The 19,886-nt window shown below is 39.8% G+C and overlaps 1 pseudogene; it reads right to left on the bottom strand.

The window, feature by feature from the left end:
• Window positions 1-1,538: 1,538 nt before the first annotated feature.
• On the bottom strand, window positions 1,539-2,186 carry LOC111750359 (protein SYS1 homolog; annotated as a pseudogene).
• Between the last annotated feature and the right edge of the window lie 17,700 nt (window positions 2,187-19,886).

Raw genomic sequence — 19,886 nt, 5'->3', positions numbered from 1 at the left:
TTAAAAATCAAAGATTTCACCTAAGGACTAAGGTGCACCTGACCCAAGCCATGGTGATTTCAATTGCCTCATATACATGTGAAAGCTGGACAATGAATAAGGAAGACAGAAGAACTGATGCCTTTGAATTATGGTGTTAGCAAATAGTATTGAATATACCATGAACTGCCAGAAAAATGAACAAATCTTTCCTGGAAAAACTACAGCCCGAATGCTCATTAGAAGCAAGGATGACGAGACTTCATCTTACATACTTTGGACATGTTATCAGGAGGGACCAGTTCCTGGAGAAGGACATCATGCTTGGTAGAGGGTCATCAAAAAAGAGGAAGACCCTCAACAACATGGATTGACACTGTGGCTGCAACAATGGCCTCCAACATAGTAACAATTGTGAGGATGGCGTAGGACTGGGCAGTGTTTTGTTCTGTTGTACATAGGGTCGCTATGAGTCAGAATTGACTCGATGGCACCTAACAACAACGATAACAACATCTTCAAATAAAAGCATGCAATATTTCACTTAAACCCTAAGAGCTAAATAGGCTTTTATGGAAACTCAACCATAACATTTTCTCACGAAGAAAGGGAGTTTTCAATTGAAGAAAAAAAAAACTACATTAAATTTATACACACATACCACACTCATGTATGTATACGTGCATACTCAAATACATACATATTTGTGTATATGTGTGTGTGCATACACACACATACATTCACATTAACACACATTCATTTTTAAGTCTCTAACATCTGAAGTCTGTTTCTTGGTGCTAAGGATAAAAAAGTTAACATGATTTTCAACTATTTTGGTTTTGACATATATGCTCTTTAATTCCTCAGAATCCTAAAGATCAAAATGTTACCTAGGAAAAAGGGAAATCTTGCTGATCAGCTCAGAAAATCTCCAGAAATTTATATGAATTATATACTGCGGTCACGTGGGAGAAAACAATGAGAAAAAGAAGCGCTGGAAATTCTGGTGAGTCTGTACAGACCCTAGGGAAAAGAAAGACCTGCTCCCTGCAGAACACATGCCAAGTTTCATGTATTTTTAAGGTCTTGATTGTGCAGGCTGGTGACCGGCATGGTGGCTCAAAAGTGACATGGTTCCAATTTTATTATTACCCTCGAAGAGGTCCCCTTCCTGGCCTCTCAACTTCTAAAGTTTCAGCAGCTGTGACCTGACTGCTCCTTGCCTTCTTCATGGGCCTCACTACTTCTCCCATACTAACAGAGACTTCACATTGCCAGGGTTCCTATAAAAACTGGACTGGGCCTCATCTGGAAGGTCTGAGCAACCCAAGGTGTTGGGAGGCCAAGTGCACAGCAGGGTGTCCAAAGGGCCTGATCCTAGACTTTGGATTTAGGGACTGAGTTGAGGGAGATTTCCTTGAGCTCTGTCTGCATGCTCAGGTAGTCTCCGATGACAGCCATGAACGCAATGCACACGGCTTGGACAAACCACCAGGTCAGAGCCAAGGCAAAAGGGGAGCTATAAAGCCAGCAGCCTGGGAGGTGAAAGAAATAGACAGTGACGGTAAAATCCAGGCACTGTTTCTCTCATTGAATGAAGTACACCAAGCCCAGGGCACAGGTGAGGGCACTGAGGATGAAAGGCATCATGGAGAACCAACCTGGGGGGATGGAGAAGCCCAGGATCTCTGCCTTGAACATCTGGTCCAGCAAAGAACAGGTGTATACCAGCCCGTCTACTAGAGCTAGCCATAGGCCCAATGAGCCATAATAGACAGTCTGCATGAGCATGATGGGCTACAGGATCAGTAATGGGTCCCACAGGTAGCGGTGGAACTGGCCTGCCATGCCAGCCCATGGGACACGGGCATAGCCCCAGCCTCTGTGAGAGCCTCTGCTCTGGGGGCCAGGGCCATCCCTGCACCGGTGGCCAACTGGAAGACTGACCCTTCCGATAGAGGCCCAGCCTCATCAGTAGACCCCCACCCCTCCACCCCAAACAGCGCTGACAGGCAGGACCATGGAAAAGAGGCTCTACAGGCCTAGAGAGGCAAAGCTCCAGGGACAAGGCCACAGGTAGTTTCTTCAGGACTCTATGTCATAGTTCTATGGAAACTAGAAGTTCAAAAGTCTTTTAAGATTACTCGATTTTAAAATAACTTAGTTGTTAAATATTCCTTCCACTTGTGCCCCAAACCCAAGGACTACCTTTTTTTTCCTCTCTCTTTGTTCAACATCTGATGTTTATTTGTTAAATTATGATATGTCATTACAAGAAAATTCAAATGTAGAGGCAGAGGAAAATGTAACCAGCACATTTGCAAACAGGTTAGCATTTCATTCCAATCAAATTCTCCTAGTTAAATTAACCTGGTTATTAATCACAGAGAAACCCTGGTGGTGTAGTGGTTAAATGCTACAGCTGCTAACCAAAGAGTTGGCAGTTTGAATCCACCAGGAGCTCCTTGGAAACTCTGTGGGGCAGTTCTACTCTGTCCTACAGGGTCGCTATGAGTCAGAATCGACTCGACAGCACTGGGTTTGGTTGGGGTTTGGATTAATAGCAGAAAATGCCTGATGCCTACATAAGAATGGATTACTAAACTTTCGTTCCTTCACGTTGTCATACTTACTGGATTTTTTCAGAATATAGAATTAACGCAAACTCATTTAGAGAACTAAGAAAATACAGAAGAGTAAAAAGAAGTAAACAAAAGTTACTCATCATCTCGCTACCAAAGATAACCCCACAAATTTTTAAAATCTATTTCCTTTCCTTTCTCAATACATATGCATTCTTATTTTCATGAAATTCGATAGTGTGTAAACAGTTTCATATCCTGCTGTTTATTTTACATAAGCACACTTAACATCTTGAAAAACATTACCTTCAATTACTACAAATATATGTCACCATTCCCCTTATTTCGTTTTTAAGTGGATTCCTTTTTTGTTTTTGTTTTGTTTCTTGCTTTGTTTAACCACTTTCTTAGGTTTTTTTTTTTTTAATATAAAAGTAGAATTACTTGGTCATAGGTTAAAAGCAGTCAAAGGCTTAGATACATATTTCTTTCCAGAGTGATTATCCCACAATAGTAGATGAGAGTGTGGAGCTATCTGTACCCTTGTTTGTGAAACTCTGTACTCAGAATATATGTTTTGATCTTTTTTTATTTTTCCAATTTGACAGGTAAAAATTATGTTACTTATTTCTTTTGTATTTCTTATATTATTATTAGCCATTCCTGACTTCCTTATGCTTCTAACTACCTCCCTTTCTGAGTTCACACTTTTCTTCCCTTCTTCCCGATATAAATCCTGGACACAAGGAATGCTCTGCCCTTCCAACGACCCCATCTGCTCGTAAACTACTCCTATACACAAACACCCAGGCAGAGTGGGGCCCTCAATACCTACATGCAGAATTGCTAATGGTATAGAATAATTAGCTCCCTTCACTTGTACAGCGGAGGGTGGCAAAACCAGCTGGCACGGGATTTCAGCTCATGGTGTGCAGCAATCAGCTCAAGATTGCTGATGGTGTGCACCTCTTCTCATGTCACACTGGTTCCTTGAAATCAGCCACGGTGAAAAGATTTACACCATGGGAATCGGCAAACACTACAAATTAAATATTTCTTCCCCAGAGAACCACTGTTTTAACTGCACATCCTTACAACCACTTTTGTTTATGGCAGATAAGCTAGTGTCAGACTCTTTGCTGAAAACAATTAGAAGAGTGTGCAAAATATTTTTAAAAATCTATTTGAAGGCGTCAGGCACTATCGAGACAGCCAATACTGAGGGTCTAAGATTCTAGAAAGGAAGGAAGTCTTGAGAAGTAAACCTGATATTACCAGTTGCCGTGGAGTTGATTTAAACTCAAAACAGTAGAACTGTGCTCCACAGAGTTTTCAGTAGCTAATTTTTTGGAAGTAGGTCAGCAGGCCTTTCTTCCAAGGTGCTTCTGGGTGGATTTGAATCGCTAATCTTTCAGTTAACAGATGAGCATATTAACCCATTTGCACCACCCAGGGACTCGAGTCCTTAGTCTCTGATATATTCACGGGTCTATAAAAGTAGCTGCATATCACTTTAAGTCCAAGAGAAGTCACCAAATGTATATTAAACAACATGAAATACAGAACATTAAAGCTATGTCCATCATTAGAATCCTGATCAAGCGTATAAAACCACCATGGGCACTTACAATTTCAACTTTTACCTTTACCTCAAACCTAGAAGATAAACTGAACAGTTTTACAAATTAGAAGACCTAGACCCAGAAAATTTAAATACCCTACGTTTCAATTGGTGGCAAAACAAGGACCAAAACAACTACCTCCAGACCCCTTTGAATATGAGGCATTGCTATTAAACCACCGTTCGGTTTGGTGAGCATTGATATGCGTTCCTTAAACTTGCAGTTGGATTTGCAATGGCCCATCCATACGTGTGTTGACTGGATGACTAAAGAACATAAAATTATACTGTAAAACCATATCAAATATTTCTGTGTCACAATGCCAGGTGTTCAGTAACTGATGACAGATTCATTCATGTCAAAAGTCATTCTATGGTCACGAAACTGAGGAAGTCAACAAATTCTCTACTCATCATTCAAACCCACAACCTTGAACACTTTAGTACCTTACTCTAGCCATCTGAGCTAATTCATGGTCTTTGCAATAAAAAGATACAGAAAGTTTCTAAATCTAAGAGTACACTTTGAGTGAATGTCAAATATCTTGTATGATAGATTGGCTTTTTTCCTCAAGTACTGAGCAAACTTCGTGCCAAAAAGAAACTTGCTGTGTTACTGATAATCGAAAATGGATTTACTTAGCTGGCCAGCTTTAATTAGTTTGCTGGTGCTCCAAAGACTTTCGTGCAATGAGATTTTTTTTCTAATACCTGTAATGCATACAAGCGTTAAATCAAAGCTGACTCCAGCAAAATCTAATTCTAAAAGCCCTAGAGTAAAATCAAGATAAAATAATTTATACCACAACCACTGCATCAAAATAGAAAGAAGTCTGTGAATAGTCCAATAGCTATCACCACTATGATTTCCCAAAGAAAGAAATCAGAATTTAGGACTTTATAACAAATCCCACATTCATTACATTTCATTTGCTTTTAGCTTGTCCAGAAGGGTTGCCATTTCTAAAGCACATCAATTTAACAAGTTTATAATACATTAAATTTTATAATACATTAAAGGCTAGAGGGAGATGTACAAAAATCAAAAGGGAAGCAGTTCTTTTTCTTTTAAAATGTATTTAATGCTGCTATAAGATTGTTACTTAATAAATAAAAGGCAAGAAAAATGACCAGGCTAGGCAGGGACGATTTCTCAGCCTTCGGGGTAGTACTGAGTAGGGGGCTAGCACGGCTGCCTTACAGTGTCGGACCCTGCACTCTTCACTTATTCTTTGACTCAGGAGAGATCTCTCCATTTCACTGCGTTTGAGCATATTTGGAGCCCTAGTGGTCCAGTGGTTAAGAACTCGGCTGCTAACCAAGAAGTCGGCAGTTCGAATCCACCGGCCACTCCTTGGAAACTCTGTGAGGAAGTGCTACTCTGTCCTATAGAGTCACTATGAGTCAGAATAGACTTCACGGCGGTGGGTTTTTTTTTTTTTTTTTGGTTTGAGCATCTCTAGCAATAAAATGATGATTAAAACCATTAAGCACTCGGCTGCTAACCGAAAGGTTGGCAGTTGGAACATACCCAGCAGCTCCTTGGGAGAAAGACCTGGTGATCTGCACCCATAAAGATTGCAGCTAAGAAAACTCTATTGGACCATTCTATTCTGTCACATGGTGTCACTATGAGTCGGAAATCAACTGGATGGCACCTAACAACAACAACGAACTTATATATTTGAACATAAAATGGATTAATACAAATATGTAGTTATCAAATTCAAGCAAAGAGGGTTTGGCAAGTTGGAACTTACTTTTGAAAACAGAAATAGGCAAAAGTGAAAAAGGAGGAGGAGATATTGATAAAATTCCATCAGGCTGAACATACTACCTTGATACGGAGAGTAGACACCCTCTACCTACAGGTGCAGATATTGAATCTCCCTTAGCCCTCTCACCCTCAAAACTATAAATACCGAAGCTTGCCAAATGCCAAATGGTGTTTATAACAGAAAAATGAAGGTTATACAGAAGTCAAAATTGCCAAAACTTCTAAGACTGGAGTCAGAAGACCTTGGTTCTAACTCTACCGCCTCCCGCAGCTCTTAACCGTGTGCCCTTATGCAAATTGCAAAGTCTCTTTGGGTTTCCTTGTCTGAAAATTAAGGGTAGTTGTTACTTTTACTAGCATTCCATCCCTCAACAGCCTGCATGCCCCAGAGGGTTCAGGGTGACCTAGAAAAGCAGAGATTGTTCTGGGTCACAGAACCTTAGATGTTATTGACAGCACAATGTCAGGTGAGTTTGCTAACCTCTGTTCCAAGTGTGACTTAGGAAATGTAACTCTCACAAAGACTTCCTATGTGCCAATTTTATGATATCTTCTCAAGTCTTCACCCTGATATCTCCTCCCATAATCATAACCAATCCACATTCTACAGTGAAGAGAACAAAAGGAGCAGGTGATGCTGAGCTTCCCAGGGCCTCATCTCCTTCTTGGCAATCCATAGTCCTGAGCGACAGTAATTAGATCGTTGTATCTAGCCATTCCCAATGTCTCAGGGTCTCAAATATTTTAAATTCCTATGTATTCTCCCAGGGTCATACATTAAACATTTTAAGTAACGGCCATGGGAATACTAGGTCCCCATCGAAAGGGCCATCATAATACAAAATGTACAAGATATTCTAAAACACTTAAATAAAAGCCTCAATCAAAGATCTTTTGAGGCTGAGATTCATGTTGAGCCTTGGTTAGAAAAAATAAAAAGAATGAGAGAGAGAGAAATGATTTTAAAACCATCTACGATCCAGTTTGAAACCAAAAAAATCTCACTGCCAACAAGTCGATTCCAACTCATAATGACCCTATAGGACAGACTAGAACTGCCCCATAGGGTTTTCAAGGCTTTAAATCTTTACAGAAGCAGACAGCCACAACTTCCTCCTGTGGAGCGGCTGGTGGTTTGGAACCACCTACCTTTTGATTAGCAGCTGATCATTTTATTACTGCACCACCAGCGCACCTCAGTTTGAATATAAAACCTTTTTATTTGGCTCTCTTATTAAGAATTAAAAATTTGAGAAACTAGTTTGTTTTGTAAACCTTCATCTAAAGTGCAATAACAGAGAAAAATAAATTCCTGACCAAAAAAAAAAAAAAGAATTAAATACATTAGTCCTGCATAAAGGCTATAATTTTATAAAATTGTTGTAAGGATTAAATTAGAAAATGGAGGTTAAAAGCACACTGAAAACTGTTAAATTTTTTAAATTATTAATTTACATTAATCAGGCAATATAACAAAACATAGAACATGTCAATGAGTAACCTACCAAGTTCATAAAAGATAAAGGAATATTTCTATAACTTCTAGTCAGAGACACATATATAGAAATCCTACTTTCTGGCTCTAGTAAAAAATAAAGCTCTTCCAGAAGACATAAGTTAAAAATATAGTGACTTCTTCATCCACAAAAAAGTATGTGTATTTAGTTGTATTCAGATGGAATAACGTCTGATCAAGTTGTCAGTGTAAATGTGATTGCAGAGAAAATATTTAATGCATCTAAGAAATATTTAATCCATCCTTTAAGTCCATTCACAAGCTCTGATAAAATACAAATATTATTTTTACAAGAACTCTTTATCTGTTTCTTAGTGTGGATCATTGACATATACAAACCAAATCCAATGGCATATAGAAAGAATGCATTATGATGGTCAGATTTATTCCAGAAATGCAATGTAACTTACCATATTAACAGAATAAAGAAGAAAAAATCAATTGTCATCTCAATAGACTTGAAGACACATTTGATAAAATTCAACACCATTCATGGTAAAAAAAAAAAAATTTTTAATTTTTTCTTAAACCTCAGTATACTTGAAATAGAACTTCCTTAATATGATCAGGCTTTATATCAGAAGACTCCAAAAACCTACAGCAACTATTCACACTTAAAGGTAAAATGTTGAAAACTTTCCCTCTAAGATTGGGAATGAAAAAAAAGAGAGCTTCTATCACAACTTGTATTCAACACTGTACTAGAGATTCTAGCCACTGTAATAAAGGAAAACAGAAAATGAAAAGTGGACTTCGAAAGAAGAAATAAAAACTTTTCACTATTGATATGTTGTGTAGGTAGAAAATCTAAAAAAATCTAGATAATTTCTTGAAATTAATGAGTAAATTTAGCAAGTTTGCTGGATACAAGGTCAATATAAAAATTAATATTAATAGGTCTATATGCCATCAAAAATGAGAGAAAAAATTTAAGAGATACCATTATACTTGCATTAAAAAATTCATGACCCTAAAGGACAGAGTAGAACTGCCCCATGGAGTTTCCAAGGAGCACCTGGCAGATTCGAACTGCCTACCGCTTGGTTAGCAGCCATAGCACTTAACCACTACACCACCAGGGTTTCCAAGAAATAAATCTAACAAAAGATGTACAAGACCTCCTCATATAAACCTATAAAACATAGATTGGGAGACTTAATCGTGTAGAGATGTCAGTTCTCTCCAAGGCCCATTTGGCCTTTTGTTAATTGTGGAAATTGACAACTGATTCAAAATTGTATGTGGAGATGCAAAAGACCAAGAATAGCCAAGACAGTCCTGAAAAGATCAAAGTTGAAAGATTTGCACCGCTACAGACTGTCTTATAAAACTATAGACAGAATAGATAAATATGCCAATGAAGAAAAGAGAGAGGATTCAGAAACAGGGCCACAGTTGTACGAACAGTTGATTTATGTCAAAGGTGGCATTGTAGAGCAGCGAGGGGGAATGTGTTTTTGTTTTTTTAAATAAATTGTGCTGAATCGATTGGATATTCTTATGGGGAAAAGAAAAACCTTGACCCCTATCTCATACAATACACCAAAAAATAATCCCAGGTATTATAGTAAAAGTTAAAACAACAGAACTTCTAGATGATAACCCATTGCTGTCAAGTCAATTCTGACTTGTAGAGACCCTAGATTATTACATAAGATAATAACATCATGACATTGGGGTATAGAAATATTTCTTAAATGGGATACAAAAACTATTTAAAGGAAATAATTAATAATTAGGCTACATTAAAATTAAGAAGTTCTTTTTATTAAAGTATACCATCAAGAGAATAAAATGAAAAACACATAGTAGAAAAATATTTATAAAATATATAATCAACAAAGGACTCATATTCAACATAGATAAAGAATATATATCAAAATGAAAAAGGGAGAAAACCCAATAGAAAATTGAACAAAATTTTCTTAATTTTTTCTTAAACTTCAGGATATTTGAAATAGAACTTCCTTAATATGATACAGGGTATATACCAGACCTGAACAAAAGACCTGAGGAGACGTTTCTTAAATACCAATTGCCAATAGGTGTTTGAAAAGGTGTTCAGCTTCCTCAGTCTTGAGGGAAATGCAAAGTAAAAACTTAGTGTAGCATCACGACACCTACGAAAATGGCTAAAATAAAAAGACTTAGTAATACCAAGTGTCAAAAAGAATATGGAGCAATTGGAATGCTCATATACTGCTGGTGTGAATATAAAATTTGTGAAAACAGGCGAAACTTACCTATAATATAAGAAATCAGGATACCATTACATTTGAGAAGAGGGTGGGAAAATGACTAGAAAAGAACACAAGTAGGGGGAGCTTAGGGGTGCTAGTTCTATTCCTGGGAGGTATCATATTTCTTGATCTGGATGGTTATTATACAGCTGTGTTCACTTTGTGATAATTCATCAATCTATACACTTAGGATTTTATACCTCTCCATATGTATTATACGTCAATTTTTAAAAGGTTATTTAAAAATTGAATCATAGCTGCTATTAAGAACTGGAGGACAACAGTCATCAAAACCAGTCAGACAATAGTGTAAGTTAAAATGAACTTTCTGAAAATCCTGCAATGTTAAAGCGTAACTCAAACACTAGGACTGTATCCCTGGGTTCACCAGTTCTTTTATAAGCTTTTTCTAATGTCTCATAGCAAGGACTTTCCAGAGTCACTTTGCCTTCAACAAAGCTAAGAAATCTAACAACTGTGGAAGTCTGAAGCTTTAGTTTTTTTTTCTTCAAATACTCCTCCAGAACTCGAGCAGTAGAGACAACTAGTAGAGGAGAGAGAGCCCTCTCAGCATGGGAAGGAACCCAGAAGTCATTAGTCTACTCTGATTCCAAACACGGGAACCTTCTGCAGCGTTGCTGGATTTTAGCCTCTGCTGAAACATCTTCAGTGTCAAAGAACTACCTACTCCCTGGATGAAGAGCTTTCTACGCCTGCAAATCAGCCTACAGAAAGCTCCCAACCCACCCCTCCTTAACTCACACCCTTTAGATACAAAAGAGTAAACCCTCTCCAAATAACAGCCTTTGAGTACAAGAAGCAGATATCATGCCTCCCAAATAGTTTCTCTTCTTTACACTAAACATTCCTGCTTCCTTCAGTCCTTCTCATACAAAATTAGACACTGTCGTGTTGAGATAAGCAGCTTTCTTTTTGTTCCTGAAATGATTTCTTTAGGATAAGTGTGATTCAGTTTGTCAGAGGTCCAGGTGAGGATAAAGTCTAGCTATAGAAGACAAAGATGGCCAAGGCCAATTTGTGTACAGGCAGAGCAGGCTGTTGCCTGTCCTACATGATTTGATGGGCAGAGAAATTTTCTGTGGCTAAAACATTTTCCCTCACTTGCCTACCATGAAACATGAAACTCATATAAATCACAACATTGCATTAAGGTATAAAAGATTACTATGAAAAGGCAAATGTTATGCTGTGATCAAACATGAATGTTAGACAAGAAACTAGTTTTTGAGATGAGATGGAACAGACCATGGGGCAGGTGCAGGAGAGGAAAGTCAAAAAGCATATGCAGAATGAGACAACCACGTATCTGGAGAAGAGGTCAAACCCGGTTTGCTGGGGGTGGGGAACACCTAGAAACTTGGACTGAATAAAGGTACCAGCTACCAGTTGCCATCAAGTGGATTCCAATTCATGGCGACCCCATGTGTGTCACAGTAGAACTGTGCGCCATAGGGTTTTCAATGGTTAATTTTTTTTTGGAAGATCACCCAGTTTTTCTTCCAAGACACCTCTGGGGTGGGCTCAAACCTCCAACCTTTGTTAGCAGCTGAGCATGTTAATGGTTTACACCATTCAGGGAATCCAATAAAGATACAAACCCCTAGAAAGAGGGGGAAAAAATCGAAAGAGAGAGGAGAAGTGAACAGTTTGCTAAGAGCTAGCTCTTCTCGTAGCCATAGAGAAATTGCAAGAACTAGTTTTTTTTTTTAGTGGGTAGCTCAGAAGCAGTGGCATGGACAATCTCTCCCTGTCCTTCTGTCTCTTTCTCTCCTGCACTCCCCTCTCCTTTCCTCTTCATCACTATGCAGTTGGCCCACCAGGAACTGCCCTGCCAGTGAGATATGATGCCCTCCAGCTTCCGTGCCACTGACTAGGTAAGTGGAGAAGCCTCTCCAGCTCTAATCTGCATCCAGCTGCCCTGAATTTGGACAGGGTTAGGGGATGAGTAGAAATCCTGATTTCGGCTTCTGGTCTAAGTTCTTTCCTTCAACACAGTCAAGTCAACTCTATCAGGGCTATATGGGAAGGGACACTTACTGGGCAATTAATAAAGCTGCATTTCAAACCTCATCTGGCTCAGAGGGTCTGTTCTTAATTGGCAAGAACTCAAAAACACTGTGGATGATTGGCACCTTTAACTTCCAACTGTAATATATTGATAAGTTAGATTAGTTACTTTACAAACTCTTCCCTCCATAAACATTTAAGCAAAGATCTTCTGGGAATAATGTTTTGAAACCAAAGAATAGGCTGTATAAGGTAGAGATTTCAGCCTCCGAAGAACTGATTTCATAATACAACTTATCTACAGATAACCCATTGCTGTTGAGTCAGTTCTGACTCATGGCAACCCCCTGTGGTACAGAGTAGAATTATTCCATGGGGTTTTCTTGGCTGTAATCTTAACAGAAGCAGATCTCTAGGCCTCTCTTCCACAGTACCACTGGGTGGCTTTGAACTGCCTACTTTTAGGTTAGTAGTCCAGCGCAAACTGTTTGTGCCACCTAGGGAAACTATAGAGACAGCCTGAAATATTTGCCAGGGATGGGGATGAGGGATGCACAGATGCTCACAACGGGTAAGTGTCAGAGTCGAGATTCGAACACATTCTATCTGCCTCTTGTTCGAGAGTTCTTCTGTAATGTGCTCCTGCCTTGCAAACCACTGGGGTTAGGCTTTACAGCCCTACCCCTGGTGGGGGCAATGTGTGCCTCAGGGCCCCGAAATCACCTACTGTTAGAAACCATCCATTTCAATCTGCTTGCCCATAAATATAGAGAAATGAGAAATCTGATTCTCCACATTCCACAAATCCTTCAGTTTGTCACACCCACACCTGGGACCATATGCAATGAATTAAATTAAGCCCAACTGTTGATTTAATGGTTGATTTGGGTTTTTTTTTTTTTTTTTTAAATCAACCAAAGCTTTCTCTAGCCAGCTCTGTTCTTAAAAAGATAATTACACTTCAAGACGGGAAACATGAGCCATATCCCTAGGTAATGTGTTTTGAACTTTGCAAGATTTATGGCTGCTTCTTCCTATTGAAAGATACTCAGCTCAGAAAATTGCAAAGTTAAGTAGAAATGACAATTAGCCATCTTGTATTTCACTGAAAGCCTTTGGAACCTGAAAAGTAGTCTGAAGGGTTTCTTTCTTTTTTCACCAAAATCATTTAAAACACACGCACACACACACAAAAAATTATAGAAATTTAGAACTAGAAAAAAACATTCAAAATCACCTTGTCACAACCCAGAAGACAAAGGCCAGAATTCATTTTGGTAAGTGTTTTTCAAGCATTTTATACATATTGTCAAATTTAACCTTTACAACAACCTTTTAAAGTAGGTACATAACCCATCTCTAGATGAGAAAACTGAGGCTCAGTGACATACAGATGGTATGTGGAATGGCTAGTGGGTTCGAGCCACCAACCTTTTGGTTCATAGGCGAGCACTTAAAAACTGCACCACAAGGGCTCCTTATACGGAAGAGGTCGAGATTCAAATTCAGACCTGTCTTACTGTAGACCTTGTGTTCCCAACACCCACGCAATCTTATCTCCCTATTCTAAAAGCTTCCCAATTACTTTGTATCATATCCCCTTTCCTTCATGGGAACTCTGATATCTGCAATTATCTTGCTTATTCTTGTCTTTGTAGTCTGCCTTTCCCCACTAGAATAAAAGCTCCATGAGAGAAGGGACTTTGTCTAGCGTTCACTATTCACTCCCGGGACCTAGCACCTAACAGTCACTCAGTCAATGGAGGTCACATCAATAAATATGCCAGACTTGTTCAAAAAAATTAGTCTGAGCCAGAAACAGAAGCCAGGTATCCCCTGGCTTCTAGATCGATGCCTATTCCATAGCTGTTGTTCTTCTTTCACCTGAGACAGGGGAGCCTTTTTCAAGCCAAACTTCCCAGGTGAGTGGTGCCAACACTCCACCTGTTTACCTGCCTTCATAATAACCATCAAATCCTGGCTAAAATCTTCTGTGTACACAAAACTATTCTAGGAAGAGTATTAAGAAGTGTGAACTCTGGTCCCTAGTCCCAAGGGGTTCATAGTCAAGCTAGAAAGACAGAAAATAGATACCTTTAAAAAGTAACTTCCACTGCAAAGCCACCTATTCTGAGTATCCAGTGAGCAGCTGTTTGTGACAAAGTTTATCTTCCTGCAGAAATTTCAGTTCCAGGGAAACCTAAAGTAGGGCTGAGGTGAGGAGAGAGGAAGCCTCCAATCTGCCAGCTCCGACATCTTCAGCACCTGCTGATCACACACCTGCACTCAGGCGTGATTCAGCAGCTCCTGTGATTGGCCATTTCAATTGCTGTCTCTGTAGATCACTGTCCCAGCTGAATATCCAGGGACCATATTCATCAAAAGCATAATTTGGGTGGAACGTGACTGTTTTCCAAAGCTGAAGTTATGCATCTGTTAGAAAAATCGGCAGTATCTTTAAAGGCAGGTTGGTTGTCTCTGAGGATAATGGATAATGGTTATTTTCACTATTCAAAGGAAATAATCAGTTCTTCGGTGTGCTTTCAAAAGTATTGCGGTATTTACTTTTGACCACCCATAAGAAACGAACAAGATTCTAACCAAGAATCTAGCAACTATCACTACTGTACAGAGAAAATACCAGATTTCCTAATATCTGAAAATCAGGCCAGTGAGTTAGTTCGGTGACGTTAAAAGGCAGCAGGGTGAGGTGGGAAAGCTCTGTACTGAGAACCTGAAGGGCTGGTGTGGTGGCTTCCTCTCTGCCTGCCCAGCCCCTCTTCTCATCCTGGGGCCTAAGTAGGCACATGATTCAGGCTGAGCCAGTTACAGGACTCTGCCCCTCTCCCTCAATGATTGGTCCAAGTGCAGGAACATAACCCAAACCAGGCCAATTAGAGCATTTCTTCCGTATTTTTCTCCCTCTTTCTGCTTTGGCTGTGAGCCAGAAGGATGCCAGAGCAGCTATGTGAAGGACTCCTAGTAAATGAACCAAATGCAGAGAGGATCCGAAATAGAAAATCAATACAGAGAGGGAGTTGATTTCCCAGTTCCAGCCATGGAAGTTTGCAGAACTGCCTGATCCTGTGTGAGCTATCCCAGAATCCTTCCAGTAACTCTTCCCTCCCCGTTTTTTTCTTAAGCTAGTTTTAATTGCGTTTCTGTCACTAACAATACAAGGATGACTAATATCGGGAAGTAGGGTGATACAAATGACGGACCTTTAAAAGTTAAAAGGGCTTAGTTGATATGAGATGGTGGCAGTCAGGATCACACCATTTCCAGCTGCGAAGACAATGATCACTCTTATGTGGGAAGACAGTGATCCTTCTTATAAGGAAACTAAGCAAAAGTTGTATCTTGGAAGACAGACCACAATAACATTTTGGTGGTTTGGTAGAAAAATTTCAAGAAAAGCAGAAGTTGTATCTTGGAAGGCAGACCACAATAATATTTTGGTGGTTTGTTAGAAAAATATCAAGAAATGAGAGCATGTTGGACACTTCTGGTTTTTGAGTATGGTCCTTCAAGAGATAAATAAGCTTTAATTCAAGCTGACCCTTCTAGAAGTGGATAGGAAATAATAAGATAGGTATATCCAAAAAAAAAAAAAAAACCCAAACCCATTGCCATTAAGTTGATTCCAACCCACAGAGACCCTATAGGACAGAGTAGAACTGCCCAATGGGTTTCCAAGGAGTACCTAGTGGACTTGAACTGCCAACCTTTTGATGAGCAGCTGAGCTCTTAAGATAGGTATATAGTGATGCTAAAACAGAAGCTCTTCCTGCCAGTAGGTAGTTATCCAAAGCTACCGAGGGTCAGACAACCATGCTCCTGCAACACTGTCAAAGATGAATCCTCTTCCCCACAGTGAAGTTATTTTACTGACAAGGACCGGGGATATCTGGGAGTAACTTAGAAATGGAGAAAGCCTGATCACCCAGACTTCTCCCAAACAACTCAACCTATTGCTTCAATTTCCCTGAGGCAGGAGCCCAAGGGAGATGTTACTAAATGGAGGCTATAGGAGGATGGTGACATAAGTGCTATGGTTGCTAACCAAAGGGTCGGCAGTTCGAATCCGCCAGGTGCTCCTTGGAAACTCTATGGGACAGTTCTACTCTGTCCTATAGGGTCTCTATGAGTCGGAATCAACTCAGTGGCACTGGGTTTGGTTTTTTTGGTGGTATTTTTTATAGGAGGATGAGGATCCCTAGGTGGTGCATGTAGTTACAGCACTCAGCTGCTAACGAAAATGTTGTCAGTTTGAATCCACCCAGGGGCCTCAGAAGAAAGACCTGGTGATTTTCTTCCAAAAAATCAGCCATTGAGAACCCTATGGAACAACGTTCTACTCTGACACACACGGGGTCTCCATGAATTAAAACAGACTTAATGGCAACTGTTTTTACAGGAGGATAAGAGTTCTGTGAATATGTTTCTAGAAAGACAGAAACTTCAAAGGCAAGGTACAGAGTTAAATATTATGACTCAGTAAGATTTCGGTTGTAAGTCAACAATATGAACTCAACATTGACAACCAGCTAGTTTTTTAAAAGAGGTATTTTGTTGAAGAAACTCCTAATTGGAAGCCTGTAATTGCTCAACCTCTAAGGCAATCCCCAGGTTCCTGTAACCACAATGATAGCAAGTGAGCTTCTAGAAGAGTACAGTCTCCTGTGGGCTGCTGCCCTATCTGTCGTGGCCATGGAGGCAAATGGTCAAGGCAAAGCTTTCTGAAGACAGAATGCCAAAGGTTTAGCAGTAGCCAGGACAGAGAGTTAAAAATGCATGGGCCTTACTAGTCCCATTGCGAAGAATATGGTGTATTCTCTGGAGTTGTCACACTATGTGATGCTTACCCTTTTCACCCTTTCCAAACAGAGTTTTTATTGTGGTTATTCTGTTTTCCTCATGTCCCACAGTTTTCAGAATCTCGAGGTGCCATCTCCAGACCTGACAGAGAGAAAGGCATATCCCCAGAGATCCTGGGTTTAATAATGGACTCAGTAGCTGGTTAGTACCTTAGAATACCTCTTTTTGAGGAGGGGGGGAGCATATATGTGATTGCACAGGGATTCACTATATCATGTAGGCAGGAGTACCCTTGGAATTTTATATATGGGAAGAAGGGTGTGTGTGGATATATATACATACTAAACAGCCACAGGGAGAACTGTGACATCTGAGGGGTCAATCATGGAACAGCACTCATAGTCATAGTAATTGGTCCAGGATAGGACCAAAGTCATTCTCTAGGTTTTTCTGCTGGAGCTTGTGGGGAAGGTATCTCATTCCTCTTTGGTTGCAATCAGTAAAATTATAACCTCAGAGCTGCTGGTAGACAGGGTCCTTACTAGCACCTAAGGCACCTTTGTGCAAAGTAGAAAACTGTGCCCTTCCTCAAACCATTTTAGCTGATTTTTGTTAGAATAGATACTTGAGTGCCATCTGCTGGAAATTTGCCATAATAAAATACAAATCTTTGACGTCTACGGTGCTTTGTGACTGACCTTTAGATGAAACACACTTGTATACCACGCTGCACAAGGCAACCCTACTGACCACCATGTCCCATGTTACATGGGGAAGCTTGACCCAATGATGCCAATACACCAAAAGAAGCAGAGACGAGAAGGACTGAGAGAAGTTCCTGCAGGCTTCAGTTTTCTATTTCCAGTTCCTGAAGCCCCCAGGGTGGACCTGGCTCCTGTAACTCATTCTTCCATCCTGTGAACAATTCCTAACTCTGCAATATTTCCTTCCTCTTAAGTTAGTAGTTAGTTCAGATTGAGTTTTTGTTCCTTACAACCAGAAGATTCTTGACAAATAAACCCAGGTTCACTCGTTATCTATCCCTGTGACCTTAGCTAAGTCATTTGACATTTGTGAGCTTAAGAGTCCTCGCCTACAAATTGAGCAATGGTTGAAAAAGAATCAGATGAGAGAAATATGCAAAAGGGTTTTGAAAGTACAGTATGCTGTATGATGTAAGGGGTTCCAGAATGGCATTGAAAACGAGAGCGACGATGATGACGATAATTCGGACATAGCAACAGAAGATGCAGACCATATTCCCATTATTTTTCTGCTTTCCCATTTTTCATTCTAACGCAGGGGGAAAATTTTTAATGTAGAAAGGAAGAAAAAGAAGACAAAGAGGAGGCTTTTCATTAATTTAATTCAGAATCAATAGGCCTAGAAGGATTGATTTGTGCCCTGCTGAACAATAGGTTCAGGATTCTGTCCTGCCTTCTTCCAAAGGGAAGAATTGAAGGTGGATAACAAGTATGCTCTGTAGCCATGACAATTAATACCCACCCGCAATCAAAACATTAAAAAATAAAACCTGAGACACCTTGTTTTCATCATCACAATGTATTTAATCTATTATGGGTGGTCCTTGGTATATCAACAAGTTAACAAAAATAATAATAATACCAACTGCTCCAGAGAACAAAAAAAATAAATAAAATTAGCAGCTGTTAGTAACCCAGGTCAAAGACCTTTACCTTTGCTACGCAAACACTTTTAGTGGAGACAAAACCCATCAGTTACAGAAGCAATCAGGTTGAAAATAGAGGGCTCACCTTAGGGCATAGTCTACTAATTTGCTGATCATTGAACACAAGCAGGGACCAGTATATCACTGTTCTTTGAAACACTAGACTGTACTCTTTCTTCAAAATGACCCAATATATTTCATCCTGACCTTTTCATTGTTTTTCCATACCTTAACCAATTCACCTGAGCTTGGCAGGCCAATTAAGTAACCAGCAAATCTTTACTGGAGCTCACCTTTTGCAGATCCCTGTGCTGGAGTGTTTGGGGCCTGTAAAATGCATAAAATAGGGCAGCTTTATAATTAAGAGGAATTAAATCCATTGCAGTGGAGTTAATTCTGACTCATTGCAACCCTACAGGACATAGTAGAAACACCCCACGGGGTTTCCAAGGAGCAGCTGGTGGATTCAAACTACTGACCTTCTGGTTAGTAACTGATCTGTTAATCGCTGCATAGCAGGGCTCCAAGAGGGACCTAGAGCACTTCGCAAGATTCCTAGAAAAAAAGCTATGAAAATAATAAACCAAAAACAAAATCCACTGCCATCAAGTCGATTCCGACCCATAGCAACCCTACAGGACAGAGTAGAACTGCCTCATAGAGTTTCCAAGGAGCACCTGGTAGATTTGAACTGCTGACCTTTCGGTTAGCAGCCGTAGCTCTTAACCACTATGCCACCAGGGTTTCCATGAAGATAATAAAAGGGTTTAAATATTAGTTCCATGGGATAGTCAAGAGAAGCTAAAGCTTCAAGTATACTAAAGGCTTGTTTGCAGATAATGAATGATATTAAGTATAGTTTTGTGTTGTCCATCATGTCAAATTCTTACACATGCTTGGGAAATCACTGAGGCTATGAAGTTTTGGAAGAGACAGAAAGTGCTGAGATCCAGTGTGTAAGTGGTGGAGTAAGCCTTGGAGAAAGACACTGCTATCTATAGAGATTTTTCCACCTCTGGGTGGTTGCAGCACATCAGAACACAGTTTGGTGAACATAGAACAGGCTAGACTTCAGTCCTCATGCCCCTTGACTGGACCCCCTGGGTAGTGAACAATATGTACAATATGCAGCAGCCCTGGTCTTGGAGAGCAGGCAAGATGGCATGTTCAGATGGCACCATATGGCACGTCAGAGCAGAGGCTCTAGAGCCACTCCCTGGTTTTGAATCTTGGCTTACTAGCTGTGTGGTCCTGAGTAGGTCACTTGATCTCTCTATTCCTTGGTTTTTCCATCTATGAAATGAGAAAAATATAGTACCTACCTCAAAAGGCTGTTACAAGAACTGCGTTAATATTTGGCACATGGTAATCACCATTTGATCCACATAGTCGAATGCCTTTGCATAGTCAAATAATCCAAGAATTGGAAAAAGACTCATTAACCACCTGCAATATGCAGATGACACAACCTTGCTTACTGAAAGCAAAGAGGACTTGAAGCACTTTCTGATGAAGATCAAAGACTACAGGCTTCAGCATGGATTACACCTCAACATAAAGAAAACAAAAATCCTCACAATCATACCAATAAGCAACATCATGATAAACAGAGGAAAAAACTGAAGTTGTCAAGAA

This window comes from Loxodonta africana, chromosome 16 (assembly GCF_030014295.1).
Source record: "Loxodonta africana isolate mLoxAfr1 chromosome 16, mLoxAfr1.hap2, whole genome shotgun sequence".
Lineage (NCBI taxonomy): Eukaryota > Metazoa > Chordata > Mammalia > Proboscidea > Elephantidae > Loxodonta > Loxodonta africana.
The sequence above is the reverse complement of the archived record's forward strand: the minus strand, read 5'-3'. Positions and strand labels throughout refer to the sequence as shown.